Source organism: Lytechinus pictus, chromosome 18 (genome assembly GCF_037042905.1).
Source record: "Lytechinus pictus isolate F3 Inbred chromosome 18, Lp3.0, whole genome shotgun sequence".
Lineage (NCBI taxonomy): Eukaryota > Metazoa > Echinodermata > Echinoidea > Temnopleuroida > Toxopneustidae > Lytechinus > Lytechinus pictus.
The window spans coordinates 3,462,525-3,475,783 of record NC_087262.1 but is presented as its reverse complement, the minus strand read 5'-3'; the positions used below and the strand labels follow the sequence as shown (position 1 = coordinate 3,475,783).

The 13,259-nt window shown below is 38.5% G+C and overlaps 1 protein-coding gene across 1 annotated transcript in view; it reads right to left on the bottom strand.

Annotated features, from left to right (window-relative positions):
• The window catches only part of LOC129281674 (pituitary homeobox x-like), a 71,672-nt gene that overhangs the window by 3,190 nt on the left and 55,223 nt on the right, over positions 1 to 13,259 (bottom strand). The window lies entirely within an intron of this gene.

Here is a 13,259-nt window from a genome sequence, read left to right as displayed (position 1 = left end):
GAGATGGAAAGAAGGAGAGAGAGAGAGAGAGGGTGGGTGCTTGTGGAGTAGAAGTGAAGAGGGGCTTGTGGAGTAGAAGTGAAGAGGGGCGAAATAATTCATGAATAAATTGGGATGGCACCAACCAAAACGATTATGCAGTTTGACACACACAGTAACAAAGCTATTTTATTTGTTTTTTATTCAACGCTATAATATAAACCATACGGTAGTTGTTTAGAACAACCATTTTTATTTATATAGAATTAAGTATTAACAATCGAACTTTGTAATTTAAGATTTTATGCATTTGTTTAAACTGTTTAAATAACTTCTGTAAGGTTAACAAAATAGGCCTACTTAATGTACATGTACGGAACGCAGATGGTTGAATTTCATATGCATAGCACGTGTTTTAGGGATATCGAGAAATCCATGTATTTCAGCACGTAACTCTGTTGATCTTTTCAATCTATGTACACGAAATTTCCAGTGAGCAAATTAGGAAAAGGGTTATTTGTTACAAACTGAAATTGTGTGAGAAAAAAAAGGAAGTCATGTGGTCAATTATACCAGAGTGATTTGATTCTTTGGTCAGTTGGTGGTATTCCTGCGGATTGTCAAATTCAGAATGATAAAAATGACAAAATTTGAAGACAGACTGTAATGTTTCTATGGTTACTAGCTAAATGATTGGACAATTGGGGAAACACCCTGCACCGAATCAGAAATTATTCATGGATAGATTATTTGTATATGAATTATTATTCCCTCTTATTATTAATTCAATTTGCCATATCATTATTTCAGCGGATATAACCCCTGTGCATAATTCTGTAATTTGCACCTCAAAGACCGAAACAAAATATATTACGGTTTTTTGATTTAAACAATGAGAGGAAATGCACAAACTATCAAAGTCTTTGAAATTTATGTACGCGAGTCTGTGTATAGACTGTGTTCTTATACAAAGCAAATACGAATAAGGGATTGGAAAGTCAAATTTGTTATTTGAATACAATAATCACACCTGTCTCCTGAAAAGGAAATCGTCACATACGAAATGATTTGAAGACATTTGTGTCGTTTTTCCCCCGGAATGTTTCAACGCCATGTTATTCTTAGAGATGTGACGGAAATAGGAGCTTTGAGAGGAAGAAACCGAAGAAAATAAGCTTTGATTTCAACATCATCACTCTCTCATTGGCTCCCATACACCTGCCTCAAACCATCAGAGTTGATAGGCACCAACTTAAATCGGAAACTCTTTCATGTATAAGCATTTGTTACTCCATCGGATTGAGGTGCCCTTTTTCTCGAAATGAAATTACTGAATAATTCGAAGATTCACATCTACCGTTTCACGGGAAAGTACTAAATCCGAAACACGAGAAATGATAAAAAGAAAATAGGTTTGTGAAAATTCGAATAAGGAAAAATTCTACGATGCTTATTCATTTTAAAAAATGCAATAAAGTCTTCATTTCTCTTGTTTTCTTTTCACTTTCTCCTTTTCACTGAAAACTACAGGGGTCGATCGCCCCTGTAGCGCCGTCGCTACAGGGGAACTTATAAATATAATAGTTTATCAGATGAAGAGTTATAGGATTAATTTTTAAGATAAATTTAAAGAATATATACTGCCCATTAAAAAAAAAGATTAAAACAAGGGAAAGTAGGAAACACCGTTTTTAATTCAGGCCTTCAATAAAAAAAATTGTAACTGTAAATGTTATAATTTATAATGTTAACAAGCTGCCCCCAAACTATGGAATAGCCTGCCAATTGACATAAGAAGCTCTCTATCCTTGACTCTCTTCAAATCAAAATTAAAAACATATCTCTTTAGTTAAGAAAATTTGCTGTGAAGACATAAGTACAAAGAACTCTGAACAAGCGCAGCTGAAGATATTCATATAAAAGCTGCGCTATACAAATTAATGTTTATTATCATTATTATTAATTGTAATTGATACATGTAAATATTGTGATGGAGCAATTAATTATTCCATTCAGTTATTTTTTTTTTGTTCGCATAAATTAATTACCAGATGATGAAAAATAATATTATTGTCAGGTCTGTAAATGACATCATTGTCGATTGTCTCCCACTCTGAGAGGCTGTAATCCCTGCAAAGTCAGTGATGTCTGCACCCAAGGCTTCGGCTAGATCACCACGTGAAATCATCCATACAATCTCACACCACTCGCCCTCAAGACATATACAACCAACCATTCCTTGAAAATTATACTCTGGATTAGTCGCGGATTTCATGTCATCTATCCGCATTTACCCCTTCCAGGTGCGAAACAGCAACCAGATTCTACCCGCCGACGGGTCCGGCGATCTCAGCCGACCAAAGCTATAGGTTTTCATCCCCTGATTACTACTTAATGATTGCGATCTTTTAAAAAGCAAACAGATTTATTTGGATTTACACCCGAAGATCCTTCCATTGAGTCACGTGACTTATCTGTCTTGACTAGAACAGTGTCAGGAAAGACCTCTGCCTTCCCAGAATCATCCATTGAAAGGGCTTGGTAAAGCGATGGAAGAACATATAATTTCTCGTCAACATTAATGGAATTAACTAAGCGGAAATATTTTACTTAATTTTGGAATTGTATATTTTATTATTTTTATTTTCGTATCAGTATAATGGTGGCATAGAATTAGAGGATCTTTACAAAATTGTATAATTTTCGAACATTGGATAAGCTATTACGAATTATTCACTGTTCTAGAAAGATGCAGTCCATGATAACAAAATTCGTTCAGGTGAATCAACATCGTAAGAACTTTCTCTTTCTGTGTACAAAACTAACATATTAACTGGATAGGCCCAACCAAACCATTTTCAGATCATGACACTGAAAATAAAGCGTCACAAACTTATAGAAATTGTTTAATTTTCGAAAAGTAAGCAAACCATACTGAAAAGTTTGTTTGTGAGCATCTTCTGGAAACCCATGAATTTCTCATTTTCTCGAATAATCTTCTGAACTGATTTATGTCTCCCCTAACGCACGCGTTAAGCCCCGCTCTCATGGTGGCAATGTATACGATTGCACGTAATCGTGCCGATGCTAGATGTGTATTCTTTAGGGTCTCCTAAGTTTCTTTCCAGTTGCTTGAATCCCCTCTAACATGTCTAATCGCTTCCGACAAAATAGGCCTTGATGAACTTGGATGCAACACGAAGGAGGACGCAGATCGGAAGTTTCGAGTCACAGATACTTGTAAGGCGACGTCTTCGGAATAAATTATTGGTGTCTGCTATCGCACAGCGTCTTCTCCATGATAAGGCGTTTGATGGACGCAAGTAGGGTAAACACAGGGGTAAAGGAGGGGTAAGGTTAGGACCAGAGAGGTAACAAGAAGGGGGTAATGAGTGGGTGGGTGGGTAAAGGGGTCATGGAGATCGACTCAACTCCCACCCTCCCACTCCCTTGTCAGAAAGAATAAAACAAAAATGGGATGTCAGAAAGGGAAACGAAAAATAAAAACTAGTCTTGGAATCATTTCCACGGGATTATAGCTTTCAAATAACTCGGTAAATCGTCCAAAAAGACCCACATTTGTTTTACAGTTCATAGGAGTTCATATCACTCAAAAACATGATATTCTGAACACGAAGGAAAGCAGAAAAGTCCGATATTCTGAGCCACTTTCTTAAAGGTTATGTTTAAGGAGACACCCGTACTTGATAAAGGAATATCTGCATTTCAACTGCATCTCTGAGATAAGGAAGATCCTCAATTTAGCAAGTCTAAGAATTTTTCACCGTTTATAAGGAATATAAAGGTCTGCTCACCAATGTTACCAACTCATGAATGTGGTATTTTAAAGACGAACCCATGCATTGCATTAGGCTATTCTTGCTTCCAACTTTTTTTTTCAAAATTGATAAACTTTGGTTGGGTTGACGATTGATGAAAGACTTCTAAATATTCCTGCTAATTAAAGCAAATTGGCAGTTTTCATCGGTTCCTAACTAACATCGAAGAAACTGTATACGAGACGTCAATCAGATCATCGGAGCAGGGATGTCACAGAAAACCTCTGGTGTTGGAGCATTATAAACAAACACAGGAACATCTCCAAGCTTCATTTCATGTTGCTTTGATCATGCTGGTCATGTCATAATAATAATAATACCTACCGCCAACTCGCGGATTGACGGACACGTTTCGATAAGTTTATGACAAACCTTATGGATATGGCATTCATTATCAGATATGTACATTACTATGTAGTAGAATCTGTCGTTCGTAAGTTAGTTACATGATAAATGATTGTAACGATTGCCGGCTTATTATTTCACTATATCGATTCAATTATATTAATTTACATTTACTTTGTAATCTTTGTATCAGTTTTCCTACTGTGTAAACGAAGATTTTTTTAATGATAAACCAATCACCGAAATGAATAATTGTTAAATTTCAGGACAGTTTGACGAGGCAGGAATCTGGAACAGAGTTGTGAACTGTCCTCCTACATCCACATTTCTTTGCATATTCTTCTTCTGAGGGCAACGGGATGTTCAGTCCGATCTTGGTCATTGCGATATCATTTGGCATCTATTTTGTTAGGAAAGGACATCGCCAAAAGAAGATGACCCGTGAATTGAGAGACATCTTCCGCAACTCCCTCTCAGAACCCGTCAGCTGCAAGTGCAAGGTTTTAGGTATACACTCAAGAACGACCCGTCACAGATTCGAGTTTGGAGGGAGGTAAGGAGTAAACTGACACTGGAACTTCGAATTTGAGAAGGTGTCTTTTCAGGAAAAACAGGGGAAATAAGTATTCTGTTAAGATTACACTCGGCTTAACAGAATTGCCCACGCGTTCTCGGATTGTGTTGAAGGAAAACAGTGGCAAAATGGCAGGAATTTGTCGGTGAAATATCCACACTTAATTATCTCCCTAGCGACTCGCCTTCGAACATGTTGTGTGTAAATAACTCTAAAGAGACTCACAAGACTTGGATGACAGTAGTAACCCATTGTTACGTCAGACACAAGGTCATCACAAGTAAAACTTTCAAATACTGACAGCTTGTTTAGTTTGATTTGTATTTGTCTAAAAAGTGTCTAATTTAAAGCGTTACGACACATCGCAAAAAAAATGAACATGTTTGCCCTCATCAAGTTCCTTACAAAAGTTACAATACTGAATATCATACTAAGTAAGGTTTTTTTTAATAAAACAAAAATTACAAGAAATCGAACTGCATAATACCAAATAATTGGTGATATTACCAATTCCATGTAAATTTAGTATTTTTTGTCCCTGTATACCCTGAATTCCCCCTGCACATCCCGAGACATTGCCGAAGTATATTCTAAGCATTCACCATGATCACATTTGTCGTTAACTTTCATTTCTTTCTTTTACGTCTGAATTATGCAAAATATAGAATTTAGAAAAGGGGTGTTGTTAATTTTGATTAAATTAGGGGTTAACGCTTTCCTTTGATTGGTAACAAACAATTCTGAAGATAGAAAACGTCAAAACAAAATTGATCTTCCTCCTACGTCATCGCGTGGCGTAAGCATAACGAGGAGAAAAATAGAAAGTTCACTTGTCTTGTTGTCAAAAATCTGTTAGAAGGTTGTGTGGTTATTATCCATTTTGCAGGTGTTACAGCCAGGTGTGAAATACTTTCGAAACTTACAAGAGTCAGTCTCGATTGATATAAAACAAATAATGTCTTCCCATCACTGGGCATGGACCCGTCAAAGAAAATCTCTAAAAGGCAGACCATCTATCGACACCCTAGAATCAGGATTTGACGTCAGGTGAGTACATATACGATCTACCAGGAACAAAGTTAAAAAATTATCCCCGATACATCCCCATTTTACATCTCCTTTCGATCCCATATTGCTTTACATGATGTTCAACATTGAAATGGAGAACCGTCGCAGGTGAAAAGATAACAACGGAATAAACATTTTAAATCTGTGGGAGAGAGATGAAATTTTAAAAAAGACACCGTATACGCAGATGTCGAGGTAACTCACTCTTATACAGGGTTATAGGGAATTTCTTATTTTAGGGTTCCCAGACGAAATTGATCGCTATTTTTCGAGAATTCAAATAACGAAATGTATAAGAAGAAATTGGTCTTGTAGGAACTTTCGATTATGTTTTTTTTTCAATGGCTATCAACTGCAGTCAGCTCTGTCCTCTACTATATGATAATGAGTATATATCATATTTTCAATGGGCTTGGTCATGTTGTGTCCATCGTCGACTGTGGGGGCGTCGTGGTCTAGTGGTTAAGACTCTCGTCTTTCAATCTGAAGGACGTGGGTTCGATTCCAAGCCATGCCGCGTTTTCCTTCAGTAAGAAATTCACCCACGTTGTGCTGCACTCAACCCAGGTGAAATAAATGGGTACCGGCAGGAAGTAATTCCTCAAAAAGCTGTGCGCACCAGAATCGGTAGACTAGCTTAGCCGGCGTAATATAGGAGCGCCTTGAGCACCTAGCAAGGTGGATACGTGCGCTATACAAATCCTATATTATTTATTGTACCGAGATAAATCCTGCATCGATCGCTCGCCAAAGGTTTTGTCACGACATCAGAGTCAAATAAGGACTCCAACCAAAGTCGACCCTTCCCTAAAAAAAAAAAAATATATGTTGGAAACATGTATTTATCGGCTCGTTTGCCAATAGAATTGACCCTTTTTTTGGGAGGAGGGGGGCTTATTTTTCCTAACTAATCATATTTTTTTGCACTGTTGTGGATATATTGTGTTTTTCATACTTATTTTGAAGTGTGAAGAGCATGTTTTGACTTTTTGTTTGCACCATGAAGCTCATCAGGTAGGTATGAAAATGTGTGTGTCTATTATGAGTTGGCTGACGATGGCGCGTTTTTCATCACTTCCCAGCATGCAGTTCGGGGCAACATGTTATTTGAAGAAGCCCTTGACACGAAGTCTTGTATGGCGTGCACAAATAATACGCTCCAAATGCGACGACGTCTCGTGTTTCCGCCCCTCGTCGGCCACGCTATATTACCAACTAGTGTTGGTGTAAGCGATGTGCGAACAGGTATGAAATTATGGAATGAACGAGCACCAACCCGCACCGGGCCTGCCTCCTACCACAAATTCACGTTTGTGGTGCAATGGGGGTATCACCTTTAATAACGACCAACACAGGAGGCAGGTTTGAGTGTTACCTTTCCTTAGCAAACATTTTTGTAGTCAGTGTAGTGTACAAATTTATGGAAGAAATCAACCACAATATAATTATCAAAATCAAAGTTGGATTCGAAAGGACTAGAATTTATTGTGTTTTCATAGTCAAGCTGCACTATCAGACGCGCTGCTAATTGGCATCGTCTGCAAAGCTGGCTTAACTTGAATAAGTTCAATGTGGTAAAACCTTTCAGATGTATTCTTACGAGATTCGTTCCGAGAAGAGCAACGAAAGGTCGGCGAGCCCTCTTACATATATATACACAAAGAAAAGAAAGATGGAAAAGCAAGCCGTGGAATCGATAGGTGAAATAAACTGACGGGGCCCGGAGAGCAAAAGGCGAGAAAGATGAGTTTACTTGTATATACCCGACTGAATGACAGGCAGGCCAGATTGGTATCGTTGGCATGTCGAGTTTTACACCTGGTCGGCAAGGAACAAAGAAGTCTCGACGGGGTAAGGTGAGGCGAGGGATGATGGGTTTCGGGGGATGGAGGAATGCCACAACATCGGCGCGATAATGCAGCGTTGACACCCCGACCGCGGATGGTGACGAAAGACGAGGGAAGAGAAAGAGAGAGTAACTTCAATATCTTCTCAACAACACTTGGTTCTTCTTCTTGGTCTTGCCTTTCCTCAACAGTACCGTTGGTTATGCACATATCCGAGATGGGTGCAGTGTAGTCTTAGAAATTTTACGAAAGAATGAGCATTTTAGAATGCTAATAATCTCATAATTTAATCAAGGACAGCTCATGATGAATCTGGACGTCCAAACAACTGAATCCTAGGAAAGTACCCTTTAGGTTGTACTGTTTTAAAGAATTTTCAATGATACTTTACCATGTTTTCAAATTTAAATCGGTATCATTCTTAATGTTTGCCACTGTTATTTCTATTATAGTAAACGTCATACTAAATGAATGCCTTTTCCGATATGATGATATGAATTCCGTAGACATGGCAGCATCGAAAGGGATCTACTTCATTCTGTAGGCCTTATATGCACAATTTTAAAGACTACGGCAAACAGTGAGAATCGTCAAAAGCATAAATATGCACAAGTCATGATGTATGAAGACAGTAGAGCTGCTTTCCCACATCAACAAGACGAAGTCAAGATCATGCGAATAAAGTTAATCCCAAGTCCACATCCAAAGAAACCAATTTGGTGTAGTTTGGACGAAGCCACGAGGCTTCTATATCCGATTCATCAATGAAATTCAACCGGCCCTTTCATTAATTACCTCAGCCATTGGGGCATAGGGGTGTAAATTGGTAACACCTTTAAGCTGCTACCAAGACAGGTCCATTTCACACCGGATTGAAGGACGAGTGATGTCGTCAACACAGCTCCAACCCTTTCATCTTACTCCAACCTTTCGTTATGTTAACATTAAAATTTAAATTAAAACCAAAATATCGTATATCAATAATATGTCACCATGGTTGCTATTGTAATAATTAATTCACTTGGTAATAGCAGAAGCTCAAGTTGCCATTATTCTGGCACCAAATTGTCGACATAGGAATCAAAAGCTCTTCAAAGATCCATCATTTCGAGATAAAATGATGTTTGCTTGGATTTTATTTGTATTACTATAATTATCAGTTGGGGTTGCTGAATGATTAATAACCATGATGGAGCAGAAGGCTATAGGAACTCTGTGGTTTTCCTTAAAATTCTTCATAATACTTGATTACCATTAGGCGCCAAATCCTTTCTTTCTGATATGGAGACGAACAAAAAATAGCCACGCACAACAAAACACCATTGTGATAATTTAAAAACAAATTACATATTCTTGAACCATCCTTGTACACACCAACATGACCAATATGAACGTTCAGATGTGAACAGAGTGCAAGACCTTTCCTTGGTCCAACTAATTGTGCTCTAGTGTGGGGGTAAAGCGATATTGGGTTCTGGCAATACGAGCGCTCAGGTGTGGTACAGGACAAATAAACACATCTGAAACACCGCTGTAGTAACTAAACTACTGAAGACGACACCGACATCGAATATGTGTGTGATGATTACGGTGAGGATAAACCAATGTCAACTCACAGAGACGATGTAATAACAGAGGATAGCTAAGTTAATTAACACATTGTGTTCCCGTTCCAAGCCGGTTGTCCATTGCATGCCATATCTCGTCAACCATTTTAGGTCAAGACAAAGGGAACCGCCATTAGGAGAGATCTGGATTGTTCATTTTGACTACTGTAAAATAAAACTTGAGTGTGAGTTTAGATTGAAGAAAATGTTGGAAATTGCAAAACTGTTCCTCAATACTTTGTTTAAAACTTTGGAGTAAGCTTCGATTGTCGAAAATGATTAAAACGCATATTTTCCCATGAATCTTCTGAAGATGTAGACATAGACAATTATGGGTTGTGGTACAGGAGGACTCACTCTGCTGCCCCTCTCACGATCCTCTGGGAAAAACTTTGGTGTTTCATGAATAAATGAAGGTATTATTATTATTATTATTTTGTTTGGCGTCACCTGTGCCTGGGAGGCGAAAAGCGAACTGAATCACTGTGACCCGCAGGTCTCTCCTCCCGATATAAGTGATTGGGGGAGTGCAGGTGGACCACTACACCGGGGTTTCCCCCTACTCTTATACGAACAGTGCAGTGGGTTCTTAACGTGCATAGGTGGTGACTCTCCTCTACACGTGACCTCCATTTAACGTCCTATCCGAGGGACGGAGTGTTTTCCACCTTAACATAGCCTGCATCTATGGAACAGGGGAGAGACGTTCACACACAACGCAGTCATCCGCCTGGGATGGACTCGAACCCACGATCTTTGGTTCGACAGGCAGACGCTTTACCGAGCCAACATCGCTCTCTTATATAAACTTTAACCTTCATCGATATGCTATTTGATGAAATGTCTGTTTGTTTGTTTATTTGTTAAATGCGATATTTATGTTACTGGTGTCTTACATTTTGGTATTACTATCATTTTTGAGGTATCATTCAACTAAAGTTTTGATGCTGGCCGTATCCACACTTAAAATGTTGGGCAACATACTGTCCACTGTGTTGGGTAATGCATGTTGGAAAAAAATGTATTAATATATATTCTGGGTAATTATGATCCAATTGAGCAAATTTATTACCCGATTATTAGTTTTTATTACCCAATTTTGGCAGATTTTAACCAATAGTTGTGTGGACAGTATGTTGCCCAGGGTTAAGAGTGTTTGATTTAGATCAATAGGCAAATTTGCTTGAAAACGTTATTTAGGATAACCTTTGCATTCAATTACAGTTGCTTTCAAAGTTGTAAAATATCATAGGTCATTGGCTTTCCTGCTTGGCAGCTGACCCAAGAAACGAAGGCATGGCTGGTATTTTAACCTTCTTTAGACCATTATAAACGCCAAGAAATTAAGTTTTTCCTGCCATGGGAAATATTTAGGAGACACGGGTGGGGACAAAGAGCGAGACAAAGTGAGTGCTAAAAGACTTCATAATCGACAAACTCATCAACGCACCTTATAGCAATAGAAGCATCCGTTGGGGAACATGAGAAACAGACCCTTGGGACAATCACCAAGAATCGTTATCATTTTAAACATTTGAACTCTTTCCTATCGATGCCTTGCCAAGCTTGGCAGGTCGGGGATTTGAATAAGCGTGACTAGGTTCCGATGCTGATATTTGATATACGCTATGACGACTGTCGCCCCTTCCCCCAACGCAGTAGGGATACTGTATGAAGAGCTAAGTTTTGTCAGAAATTATCGATATTCGGCCCATTGACTCCGAATTTGTGGCTCCCCTTCCGTCATGTCTGTCCCTCTGAATAGGATGGTTGACGAGTGATAAGGCAGATCGATATGACAACCGTTTTTCTTAGAGATAACAATATGGGAGGATAAGACGAAAACTAGTTTCGGCAAGACCTCGAATGGAGGCAACTCAGACAGGAAGATGGCTTGTAAACTCATGACTTTGCTGATTACCATTCGCATTTAGACATGGCTTTAATTGAGGGGGGATGTGAGAGCAGCGAAATGTGATCTCTGGGCGTTTGGCGCAGCATAAATCTACAATTTAAGGGCGCTCTATGGGGCTCTATCTCTCTGAAAAAAAGGTTGGAAACCCGGCGATCAAGGGGGGTTGTACTGGGAATGTCTCGCAGATGAACAGGCGAGCAAGTGCAGACGAAAAAGGCATAACACGTGTTTTTGGACTCGTTGAGTGACTGAGAAGACCGTCCTGCCCTTCTCTCTTCTCATCCTTTCCAAACCTTCTCAAAAATGGCATCAAGCCTCGGGCTATTTTCCATCTTCTCAATTCCCACATCTCCTGCTGGATAACGGCGGAAAACACGACAACGACGAAAATAATATCCAAAAAATCATATTTGACAGACAACAGAGTACATGGTGAAGGTCAAACTTGAGCTGTATCTTACCAAGGCGAATCATCTATGCGACGCTCATCTTTCCCGTTCTGCCTGGGGGCAATTGAAGACGGGGATACACCATTTAAATATCTTTCCGCCATTGTGTGTGGTTTTAATAGCAAGGTTCTTTGCTTTTGAGAAGAAGACGAGGGAGAGATGGAGAGTGGCCAGGAGGGGTTTCCATAATGCACATAGCTGGGATATTTCGGCACTTATTCACAAGTAAAACTTTTGTTGTTTGACAGCGAAAGACGGACTCTTTATCAGTGAACTTTTATGAGTCAGGAGAATACAATTCAAGACGGTTCAGTTTTAATCATAACCTGTTTTTCGTTTGAAAGAATCCCACATGGGGATCATTCCGTATGTAAGAAAAATAAAAACTTAAAAATTAGGAAAAAGGAAATTCATTATCATTAAAATAAAGAAGAAATAAAAGAATAAAGGAATGAATGGGAAAAGAGAAAATAAATTAAATGAAATACTGACTAATTGTATTTCCTTCAAATAATTCCCAATAAACGACGATTTCTTTCTTTTATATTTTACAAAAGTGCAATGAAACCTCACCGGCAAATGTAACCATGAATAATTAGGGATTACTATATAATAGTTTTGCTTAGTTGCGATCAAGTCCTATCGTTCCGATCGAGTAACAAAAAATCAATGATGAGATTTTGAATCGATGTATCTAAAGAATGAGGTGTCCGAAATCAACTTGTCAAATTGCCAGTAGGTCTACACTTGCTTTGACTACTCACCGTTTGGTCTCAGCACACATGGTCTAATCTTATAAAAGTTCGTCTAGTAAACATTAATGAGCCCATTTTCTAGTTTGCCTTATGTGCCTTTTTATGAAGTGAATATTCATTTGACAAAATTTACAAATAATTTGTACATATTGGGCTATTTCAACGCAACCCAACCAACATGCATTTTCCCATTTTACCCAATATTGGGTAAACCTTTTTTTTTTCAGAGTGTAACCGGTTGGTTTAAAATCCATTTCATTTTCATTAATTTTGCACAATTAACACTTAGTCCATTTAGACCGAATGGTATAAGGACCAAATGGCTATTGGACCAACCGGTTATTAGACAAAATGGCGAGTGGACGAATTGACATTAGACCATGTGGATAGTGGATGGACTGAAGGTAGACCAAATGATAGTAGACGAGTTGGCAATTGGACAAACTGGCATTAGACGAATCGGAAATAAACCTTTGAACCATGAAAGCTAGGGTGGATTGTGTTAGACCAAATGGGGTTAGCCCATGTGGTATAAGATTATCTGAGAAGCAGAACAAATGCATGTAGACCTAGTTAATACACTTCAAAAACTCTGGTGTTGATTCAACACCAGCCCGGAATCTATATATGTCCACACCAGAGAAGTATTGAAACAACACCAGTTTGGAATCAAACCGATGCTGTTTTAATAATACTTGGTGTTGTATAAACACCTTTTTGGTGTTAGACCAAAACGAAACTGGTGTTGTTTAACACTTCTCTGGTGTGGACATATATAGATTCCGGGCTGGTGTTAAATCAACACCGGAGTTTTTGCAGTGTATAAATCGTTTCCATACATATAATTCAGTTTAAAAATGAAAACAGCGAGAAAATTAATA